We start from the raw sequence: 12,154 nt of genomic DNA on the forward strand, positions 1-12,154 counted from the left end.
AAAGACCTTTAGTGATGTGATGCCCATAAAGTTGCATAGCCAACTACCACCTAAGAGGGAAATGGACAACAAGATCGAGCTGGTGTCTGAGGCCAAGCCACCAGGTAGAGCCCCTTATCGAATGTCCCTACCAGAGTTGGAGGAGTTGAGGAAGCAGCTCAAAGAGTTAGTTGATGCTGGCTTCATCAGGCCATCAAAGGCTCCATATGGTGCACTAGTTCTATTCCAGTGCAAGCATGATAGGTTGTTGCAGCTATGCATAGACTACCGAGCTTTGAACAAGCTTACCATCAAGAACAAGTATCCTATCCCACTCATTGCAGACTTGTTCGACCAACTTGGGAGCACAAGGTGGTTCACCAAGCTGGATTTGAGGTCGAGCTACTACCAAGTCAGGATCGCGGAGGGAGATGAGCCAAAGATAGCATGTGGCACTCGATATAGTTCGTATGAGTTCTTGGTGATGCCATTTGGACTCACGAATGCCCCAACAACATTTTGCACCCTTATGAACAAGGTACTTCAGTCATTCCTTGATTGGTTTGTTGTGGTTTATTTGGATGACATTGTGATCTATAGCCAGAATTTAGGAGAGCATGTAGACCACTTGAGATAGGTGTTCGCAGTGTTGCGGGCACACAAGCTGTTTGTCAAGAGGGAGAAACGCTCATTCACCCAACAGGAGATCCCATTCCTAGGCCACATAGTGGGAGGTGGCAGGATATGCATGGATGAAGGCCAGGTGCATGCCATCCTGGAGTGGCAACTGCCAGCCAAGGTCACTGAGTTGAGATCATTCCTTGGGCTGGTTAACTACTATAGGTGCTTCATCAAAAGTCACTCAGTAGTAGCCATGCCATTGACTGACTTGCTCAAGAAAGGGAGAGCATGGGAATGGAGTGCAGGGTGCCAAGAAGCCTTTGACAGGTTGAAGTAGGCTATGATCGAGGAGCCAGTCTTGGCCTTGCCAGACCATGCCAAGCTATTTGAGGTGCATACGGATGCATCAGACTTTGCCATAGGGGGCATGTTAATGCAGGAGGGACATCCAATCACGTTCGAGAGCAGAAAGCTGAATGAGACTAAACGCAAGTACACGGTCTAAGATAAGAAGATGACTGCAGTGGTGCACTGCTTGTGCACTTGACTCCATTACCTATTGGGGTCAAAGTTCATGGTTAGGATGGACAATGTGGCAACCGGTTACTTTCAGATGCAGAAGAAGCTATCCCCTAAGCAGAAGAGATGGCAAGATTTTCTTACGGAATTTGATTTCCAGATGGAGTACAAGCTGGGGCAGGTGAACCTGGTGGTAGACGCCCTGAGCAGGAAGGCTAACCTTATTGCCATTAGCCAAACAGAAGGGTCACTGGTGCCATGCATCAATGAGGGACTTGTGCATGATCCTACAGCCAAGGCTCTTATGAAGTATGCCAACAAGGAAAGACTAGGCGATTTTGGGTGCAGGATGGTTTGTTGTACACCAGGGGTAGTAGACTATTTGTATCGCAGCATGGAAAGCTTTGCAAGGAAGTTTTGCAAGAGTGCCATGATTCAAGGTGGGCTGGACACCCAAGAGTGAGCCATACCTTGGCATTGATTAAGGACCGACACTACTGGCCACACATGAGGGATGATGTGGAGGCCTATATGAAGACTTGTCTTGTGTGCCAACAGGACAAGGTGGAGCTCAAGAAACCAGGCGGTCTCTTGGAGCCATCGCCAATGCTAGAGCGACCATGGGAGAGTGTTCTCTAGACTTTATAGTCGGTCTACCCAAGACAGAAGGGTTTGGAAGCATCATGGTAGTGGTGGACAGGTTTTCCAAGTATGGAATCTTCATTCCAGCAACCAAGGAGTGCACAGTTGAGGAAGTAGCTTGATTGTTCCTGACGAACATGGTTAAGTACTGGAGAGTGCTGAAGACCATTGTTAGTGATCGGGACGGACGTTTCACGGGCAGGTTTTGGACTGAGTTGTTTAAGCTGTTGGGGTTAGACTTGAACTTTTCCACCAGCATGCATCCATAGACCGATGGGCAGACAGAACGTGTGAATGGACTATTAGAGGTCTACCTCAGGCACTATGTGAGTGCCACACAAAGGGATTGGCCAAAGCTGCTAGATGTTGCACAATTTTCCTACAACTTGCAAAGAAGCGAGGCAACGAACCAGAGCCCATTTGAGGTTATGACAGGGCAGCAACCATTAACACCCGGTTCGATTGCTATAGGTTATACAGGGCCGAATCCAATAGCATACAAGTTTGCCAAGGGATGGCAGGAGCAAACTGACTTGGCTAGAGTCTATCTACACAAGGCGGCAAAGAGGTCGAAGAAGTGGGCAGACTAGAATAGGCGGGACGTGCAGTTCCAGGTTGGAGACTTGGTGTTGGTGAAGCTGCATCCCATTGTGCGCCACAGGGGGCTGTACAAAGGCCTAGTCCAGAGGTATGAGGGACCTTTCTGAGTAGTCAAGAGGGTAGGCAAGGTTGCCTACAAGCTAGATATGCCACCCAAGCCGAGGGTACACCCGGTGTTCATTGTAAGCATGCTTAAGCCATTCCATGAGGATGAGGGAGATCCAGGACGAGCAAAGTCAAAGCTTACGCCTTTAGGAGCAAAGGCCTCATATGAGAAGGAGGTTCACAGCATCATAGCTGATCGAGAGGTGAGACAAAAGAACTACCAACCAAGACAAGAGTACTTGGTGCGCTGGAAGGGACTTTTAGATAGTGAGGTGAGCTGGGAACCAGTAGAGGACTTATGTCAGTTCGGGGACCAGATTAGGCAGTACCATGCAGAAGATATAACAAAGGCATTGTACAATCAAGTGGGGGAGAATGTAACACCCTGGGTAGGCGCACAAGCACATCAGACGCACCAGCACGCGAGCCAGAGGTTGAGGCCTACACACCAAGCGCGCTGGCGGGTATTTACGGGCAAGGCCTAAGAGACAAGGTCAGAACGCCCGCCTAGCTTGCAAGCCAACCTATGAGGCCAAGGCCTGGCACGCAAGTTGCCTGTACCACATCCAGAAAGGCCCAAGGTGCTAGATACACAAGTTAAGCTTTTGAAAGCTTGCAGGATCAGCAGGAGCCTCCTCGCAGATTTGGTTGACCCTAGAAATCAGGAGTTAGAATCCTGATTGATTGTAATCTGTGTAATCCCATGATTTTAGCCTTTATTCTAGGGATATTACCATTAAGTGTAGCTGGAGCCTCAACTATAATAAATGGCTGCTCCACCTTCATTTGTACACCATTAAACACTTCTGTTTCAGTGAATACAGAGCATATTCTAGCATTCTACCTTGTTATCCTGTTTCTCTTTAACTTGCGTAATCAACCCTTCCCATTGTTCTAGTGCCAGTACGCTTGTGTTTTAGGCTGACTTAGGCATCAAAGAGGAGATTTCAAGCCTAAGGTCGCATGGATTTTGAGTCTAAGGTCAGAGCCTGTGACACAGGTACTTACCTCAACCACCATTGGCATAAGTAGGCCCTTAGGGCTGGTTGTTGCCTCAGACACCTTTTTGGTAGCTATCGGCACTTCTTGTAGGTTGATGCTTCAAACATTTCTTTGGTAGATGCTATGGCATGTATATCGTAACCCTTCCACCCAAGGTGCTTGTTTGCCTTTCGATCGTCATTGGTAGCAAATAATGCTCAGGGCATGTGTCGATGGCCATACGTAGAGACTTGGGGATAGTCATAGGATTCATTATAAGGACGATGAGCAATTGTATATAGCATCAACTAAATAGAAATTACAATTGATTTAACTCTCCTTCCTAGCTTTCTCCTAAGCTCATAGGGAGACAAATGACTACATAGCACAAATGTTTGGCACATAATCCAAAAAGAGGCTAACTTAGGCACATGGACAATTGTTTCCAGCTTAAAGGCACATGGATGCTAGGTTTAAGCTCCCAGCTCGTGATAGAGGCAAGTGCGTGTGTCATAGTTTCATAAGTTGGTCTAGGCCCAGGGGTTCTCTCCAAGTCAAGGAGCAATTTCAGTTCTAACAGGATAGAGTCAAGGTAAGTGCAAGTGTCATAGTCTACAAGTAGGTCCAAGCCCAAGGATTCTCTCTAAGTCTAGGAGTTGTTCTAGTTCTAGTGAGACAGAGTCTAACAGCCAAGAGGACTAAGTCTTGAGGCATACTGGAAGTTCATGTCATGGGGAACTAGCCCAAAATAGTGGTATGGGCATCAAGACTCTAGAGGCTTAGGCCTAATATTCAGGTTTAGTAGAATTAAGCCAGGCTAAGGTGCAGGCACTGGTGAGCGTTATAGGAATTTACAAGCCATAAAAAATGGCATTAGCACGATAAAAATATGAAGATGTTCATGAACCCACCTACTGCCCAATCATGGTAGGTCTAGTGAGTGGCTCGAGCCCAAGATACCCATGCTTGGTGCACAGCCCAGCACGTGCTAAATGTCGTCGAAACATGTGCCAAGACTAAGGGCCAATATGTCCTAAAGGCAGTCAAGGCATATGCATGTGTCACAGTCCACAAGTTAGTCTGGCCTGGGGGTTATCTCTGATTCAAGAAGCAGTTCCAGTTCTAGTGGGATAAAGTCTGATAGCCAAGGCGACTAGACCTTGAGGCATACTAAAGGTATAAGTTGTCAAGACTAGCATAAAATAGTGGTATGGGTAGTGATCAAGACTCCAACGGCTTAGGTACAGTGTTCAAGTTTGGAAGAGCTAAGCCTAGCCCAGGTGCGGGTGCTAGTGAGTGTGAAATGAATTTGCAAGCCATAAAAATGGCATTGGCACGATAGAAATATGAAGATGTGCCTGAACCCACCTAATGCCCAGTCATGGTGTGCATGGCCTGCATCCCAAGCCTAGGATACTTATGCTTAGTGTGCAACCCAGCATATACTGATGGTGTTTGAAGGAACTACCATAAACACCATGCCTGAACCCTTAGAGTCTTGATCACTGCCTATACCACAGTTTTAGGCTAGTTCCCCATGACTTGGGCCTCCAGTTGGCCTCAAGGCATGGTCCTCCTAACATTCAGACCTTGTCCTACTAGAACTAGAATTGCTTCTCAGCTTGAAGAGAACCTTTGAGCCTGGGCCAGGTTGCAAACTGTGCCAACTTGCAAACTGTAACACATGCACATGCCTTCACATTGTCTCGCTAGAACTAGAACTGTCCCTCAACTCAATGAGAACCCCTAGGCTTGGACCAATTTGTGGACCGTGACACATGCACATGCCTCAACCACCATCGAGACATGTTGGCCCTTGGTCTCGACATATGCTTTGACCACCATCGACACATGCTGGCCCTTTGTGCAAGTAGTTCCCTCAAACACCATTAGTATATGCTGGGTTGCACACTAAACATAAGTATCCTAGGCTCGGGATGTAGACCATGCACACCATGACTAGGCATTAGGTGGGTTCAAGCACATCTTCATATTTCTGCCATGCCAATGCCATTTTTATGGCTTGCAAATTCATTTAACAGTCACTAGCATCCACACCTGGGCTAGGCTTAGTTCTTCCAAACTTGAACACTGTGCGTAAGCCGTTGGAGTCTTGATCACTACCCATACCACTATTTTAGGCTAGTCCTGACAACCTATACCTCTAGTATGCCTCAAGGTCTAGTCCCCTTAGCTGTCAGACTTTATCCTACTAGAACTGGAACTACTTCTTGAATCAGAGAGAACCCCTAGGCCAGGACCAACTTGTGGACTATGACACATGCATATGCCTTGACTGCCATTGGGACATATTGGCCCTTAGTCTCGGCACATGTTTTGATGACATTTAGCACGTGCTGGGCTGTGCACCAAGCATGGGTATCTTGGGCTCGAGCCACTCATTAGCCAACCATGATTGGCTAGTAGGTGGGTTCATGCACATCTTCATATTTTTATCATGCTAATGCCATTTTTTATGGATTGTAAATTCCTATAATGCTCACCAGTGCCTGCACCTTAGCTTGGCTTAATTTTACTGAACCTGAATATTAAGCCTAAGCCTCTAGAGTCTTGATGCCCATACCATTTTTTTGGGCTAGTTCCCTATGACATGAACTTCCAGTATGCCTCAAGACTTGGTCCCCTTGGCTGTTAGACTTTATCTCACTAGAACTAGAACAACTATTAGACTTAGAAAGAACCCTTTGGTTTGGACCTACCTGTAGACTATGGCATTTACACTTGCCTTGACTCTATCCTGCTAGAACTGAAACTGCTTCTTGACTTGGAGAAAACCCCTGGGCCTAGACCAGCTTATGAAACTATGACACACGCACTTGCCTCTATCACGAGCTGGGAGCTTAAGCCTAGCATCCATGTGACTTTAAGCTGGAAACAATTATCCATGTGCCTAAGTTAGCCTCTTTTTGGATTATGTGCCAAACATTTGTGCTATGTAGTCATTTGGCTCCCTAGGAGCTTAAGAGAAAGCTAGGAAAAAGAGTTAAATCAATTGTAATTTCTATTTAGCTGATTCTATATACAATTGCTTAATTTCCTTATAATGAATCCTATGTCTATCCCTAAGTCTCTATGTATGGCCAAGTCTATGACTTGGCTCCTCTTACTTTCTTCTTGTTGCTTTTAACTTTTTACAAATGAGGGGGAGGGCCCTTATTTATAGTTGAGCCTCCCCAGCACATATGGTCCTTATTGATCCAAGTCAGTGGCCCTCATAGGCCTTCTAAACCATTTTATGGTCCATAGACACTACCTAGGTTGGCTAAGGCCTTTGTAGAATCCAGCTTGTTCCATGATCCTAACTGAGCCTCAAGTTTGGAAAAGTTTGGTAATCCCATTGAGTGCCCATACCTAGTGGGTTATAGAACCTTCCTCGTCTGGTCGCTGCTATGCACGTAGCTAGGGCCTTCTAGAGCCTTTCTTGTCTAGGCACTATAATACTTGCTACTATTTTTGGAACCTTTAGTGCCCATACACTAGCCTACCTCTAGGTTTCTCTAGACTCTTTTGCACCTACATGCCTGGTGTCATGGGTCGTATGTTCCTTAGACTAAAACCTCACATTCATGCAACACTAAGATTACTCTTAGTCAAGGTCAGCCTTTTTGAAGTCCATTTCTCCATGGATAGGTCACTTTTGATCCTTCAAGTAGTATACTTAAGAGCCCTTCTTACCTTGAACCCCGTAGAGTCACACACAACATTCTCAAACTAGTAAGGAGAAACCTAACTCCCATAATCATAATCAGCCTATGATTCTCAGGGTGGTGTCAAGCATCCATCTTTGCCCATAGGCATCAAGGTCCCAAACATCGTGCCGAGCGCTGACCCACCTTGCTCATAGGGGCACATAGCTGTAATTTTCATATGATTATCCCATTTTAGAATAGTGAAACCCAACACCCTACTCCTCTGGATCATTCGTAAGTTCTCGTGCCTAGATCCCGAAAGCACAACATAGATGCTAATTAAAAGCCAGTTCAGAGCCGCACTAAGCTTATCTCATCCCATGATACTCATATCTCAGGGCCTCAACCCTTAGCCACATTCTAGGCTACCCACATGCATGATGGATAGTCAACATCATGTCCATCCCACCTCAAGGACTCGGGTGTGCTACTCTAGTTGTAGCACACCTCTATTGATTGGCCACAAGGGTCAACAATGTACCTACCTGCTAGCCCACTCATGTCTCTGGCTTGTTAGTGTCTTTTCTTCATAAACACCATCTTATGATCCTTTTGGCTCAAGGAGAAAAAATCGAGGGGCATAGTGAATGCTTTCACCTAACCTTAGGGTTAAACACAAAGGCACGATATGAGGCTTGCTAGCCTTAACATCCCCAGGTTTACCATGACCTAAGGAAACATTATGCCACACACATGACTTCATGATGCCCACCCACCTAGACACCAGTGCCTAGGAGTAGCCCCTACCTTTACTCTAGACAAGAGGTGGTGGAGAGTTGACACTAGTCATCCGGTATAAAGAGCATAAGAAATTTCCCAGCCATCCTACCAGGAATCATAAGACTATCTAAAATGGGGACACTTGTCTCCCTAACCATCCAAGGCCTTTCTTTAACCAATTCAGGGCTCGATTACTTGTTTCTTGGTCACCACAATTCTGACATTCAATTCATTGCTCCACCAACCCACTCGAGGGTGTCTACACATAGCTTTGATCGATAGCACATGATTGGGTACCTAGCTCTAGGGTGCCCACCCATTGGCTCACACTTGCTCAAGTATCTTGTGGCTAGGGCTCATATTGCTTGCACACACTATCCATAACCTATTCCTAAGCTTACACTACCCATGCACAGCTCTAGGACCACTATCATGACCATAAGGCCTTGTTTGCTGCTTAACTTAGTGTTAGTCATGCTAGGACTAAGGCACACCAAGGCCTGACCATCCCCAGTTACTATGTCGATGCCCTCATTGACCCCAAGACCACACCTAACTCTCTTGTTGCACATAGTTGACATTTTCTCATATGTTCCTCACTTATGCCCTCAAGGATTGAGTTGTGACCTTGTCTAATAAGGCATCGCCAATAGTACTCATTCATTGCCAATGTAGAGGGATCCTTTTAGCTTCACTGCATCTCCGTGCTATCTTCACATTTGACCACTAGACTTAAACTATTGCTCAATAAATGTAAGTGCACTACTTCCCCCATGATCATATCATCTTACGACCGCAAGGTACTTTCATTAATCATGACCTTTCGTCAAATAAATGACAACTTGCTTTGCTAGACATTGGTCACCTCATTGGGGGTGATCCATCAAACCAATTACACGCCTATGGCTTTGACTCTTTGATGCCCCCCTTTAGATGTGGTGCTTAGGTCAATCGTACTCATGTGGCACCAATCACAATAGACTAGCATGGTGGCATTCAAACACTTCGATCATCTCACAATTTAGGTCCTCTTGGCCTGTACAAGGTCATCTCTCTAGGTGTGGCCCTTTAGCAAACTACCCTCATAATGGCACCTTAATCCTCGCTATCTCAAACTCAACTCATGCTTCATAAACTCATAGGCTTCATTGCTGTGGCTCAATTCCATAGGGAATCACAAGTCTCCCTTATTTTTACTCAATCTCACTTGGTTTTGCATGCAACCATGTCTCCATAAAGGTTCCACATCTTGTCTGCCTTGACTCAACATATCACAAAGGGCAACAAAAGCCCACACAATGCTCAAAGATCCACCGATCCACTTGATCACATTGTTTACTAACTGCTTAATCTCAAGGTTCACCAACCCACTTGATACTCAAGGTCCATTGACCTACTTAGACTCAAGGCCAACCCAATCAACTTAATTCTACCTTGCCCAAACTCATCTAGTCTGCTAACTGAATGTGGCTCTAATGCCTATACCATTGACTTACTCAACTCAAACAATCCTCTGACAACACAACTTAAGGTCTTGTCAACTAACCAATTCTTACATACTTATCACACTAAACTGCACACTATTGTGGTCCACTGACCATCACATCTAATAAAGCTTTTTCTCTCAGCCAACATAAAGTAGGGTCCACTGATCAGCATAATCTTGTAATTCTCTGACCACAAGAACTTATGGTCCACTAAATATCACAATTCATGGCTTTAATCCTTGGCCAACTCAAACTCATCTACCATCATAGAATGGCTCCATGCTTGGAAACAAAAAATACTTAGTTCATGCCCCTACTAGGGCACCTACACCACACAACAAGTGCACATGTTAGTAATTAATCTCAATACACATGACTCATGTTCCTCAAGACAAAACTCACTTCAGCCCTCATGGCCTTACTCAACACTATTTCATGGTGTATGCTCCATTTCTATTTTAGTCTTAACATGATTTTCCCCACTGTAAAGGCATCACATGCTGCATGCACCAACACCTTTCACTAGGTGAGGTTGGACTCCTGTGCTCATTCGTTTGGCATCTAAAAGTCCACTTGAAGGCCTTTCACCTAGGCCAATACTTCCCACATCACACATCAATGCCTCATTCTCAAGTCCACATAGCCATATTATCATAATCACATCTCGATAGCTCTTTTTGAGCTTAGCATTGCCTTGATTTCTCATTATCATGCCCACACTTGAGGTCGCATTAGTCTCACCACTAAGCCAAACATGGCTCTGATACCACACCTCATAGGCCACACATTCATTAGATTAAAATCATGTATTCATGCGGCACTAGAACTGCTCTTAGTCAAGGTTAGCCTTTCTTAAGTCTACTTTTCCATGGACAGATCATTTTTTATTCTTCAATTTGTATACTCAAGAGACCTTCTTAGCTCAAATCCCATTAAGGTCGCACACAACATTCTCAAACTTGGTAGGGAGGAACCCAACTGCCATAATCATAATCAGTCTATGATTTTTAGGGTGACCTCAAGAATCCATCTCTACCCGTAGGCATCAAGGTCTTAAACACCAACTGGCCTTGCTCATAAAGGTACATAGCCCTAATTCTCATACTATTATCTCATTCTAGCATGGTGAGAACCCAACACCATGCCCACCTGAATCATCCACAAACTCTTATGCCTAGATTCAGAAGGCACAACATAGATACTGCTAACAGCTAGTTCAGAGCCACACTAGGCTCATCTCATCCCATGAAACTCATATCTCAAGGCTTCAGCCCTTAACCTTAGTCTAGGCTACTCACATGCATGATGGACATTCAACATCATGCTCGTCCCATTTTGGAGACTTGGGTGTACTACCCTAGCTATAACACACCTCTATTGATTGGCCATAGGGGTCAGCAGGATGTCTACCTATGAGCCTATTAATCTTTTAGGCCTAATGGTGTCCTTCTTACGCAAACACCATATCATGATCTTTTTGGCTCGTGGAAGGAAAATTAAGGGGCACAGTGAATGCTACTACCTAACCCTATGGTTCAACACAAAGGTGCAATACAAGGCCATTAGCCCTCATTATCCCCGAGTTTACCATGAATGAGGAGACATTATGCCACACTTGTGACCCAGTGATGCTTACCCACCTAGACACTACATATGCATAGGAGTGGCTTATTTCAAACTAGCCAAGCCCTTGCTTGCCCGATAGCCAAGGGGGTGGTAGAGAGCTAGCACTAGTCATCTCCTTATAAAAAGCGTAAGAGATTTCCTAGCCATCCTACTAGGAACTATAAGATTATTGTAAATAGGGACACTTTTCTCTCTAATCATCTTGGGGCTTTTCTTCAAACAGCTTAGGGGTAAGTGACTTGTCTCTTGGCCACCACAAATTTGGCATTCCACTCATCACTCCACTAACCCACTTGAGGGAGCCCACACATAGCTTTGATTGATAGCGTTCAACTAACTACCCGACTCCTGGGTGCTCATCCACTGGCTCACACTTGCCCATGCATCTTAGGACTAGTGCTCACATTGCTCACACCCACTATCAGCAACATGTTCTTAGGTTTACACTACTTGGATGTAGTTCTAAGACCAATCTCCAAACCATAAGGCCTCATCCACTACTCAGCTTAGGGTTAGTCATGGTAGGGGCAAGGCACACCAAGGCCTAACCATGACACCTAGCCGATCTTCAGGGTAATCTAGAGCCTTCTATGCCTACCTACCCATGCCACTCTTTTGGGGCAACGTAGGTTCTTCTAATGAGTAGTCCTCATTCTTGGCACTAGGTTGTTCACCTCTCCATGCTCTTGCACCTTAGCCTAGGCCCTACTATGCACACTCGGGCCATGTATTTGCCTTCAGGACCTTGGTCTCGATCTTTCTCAATCTTTCTCCTGTGCCAACTCGAACAAGCTATGTTTCTCAACCTACTTGACTTAAGACTTATGCATAGACTGTGACATTCTCCCCCATTTATTTTAGCAATGCTCTCATTGCTAAAGGATGTCATTTTTTCACCATACACTTATACCAAATCAATGTCCCACTCTCATCCCAATGGTCCTTGGCACATGATGGTTTTTGGTACATTTTCATAGTCATCCCTTATTCTGATTGTGATCCCATGTGACTCCCATGAAACTAATGTTTATTAAAGCAAGTAGTGCCTTAGCTGGTGATGTGCCATTACTTTTTCTTCACACTCAACGGGCCTTTCAATGTTTGTAGCATCCACATCATGTAGATTTCCATGATCTTGGGTTGTTAAAGCATACAGTGCCTTTA

Source organism: Durio zibethinus, chromosome 11 (genome assembly GCF_047325235.1).
Source record: "Durio zibethinus cultivar Kanyao isolate XHJ-2024 chromosome 11, ASM4732523v1, whole genome shotgun sequence".
NCBI lineage: Eukaryota > Viridiplantae > Streptophyta > Magnoliopsida > Malvales > Malvaceae > Durio > Durio zibethinus.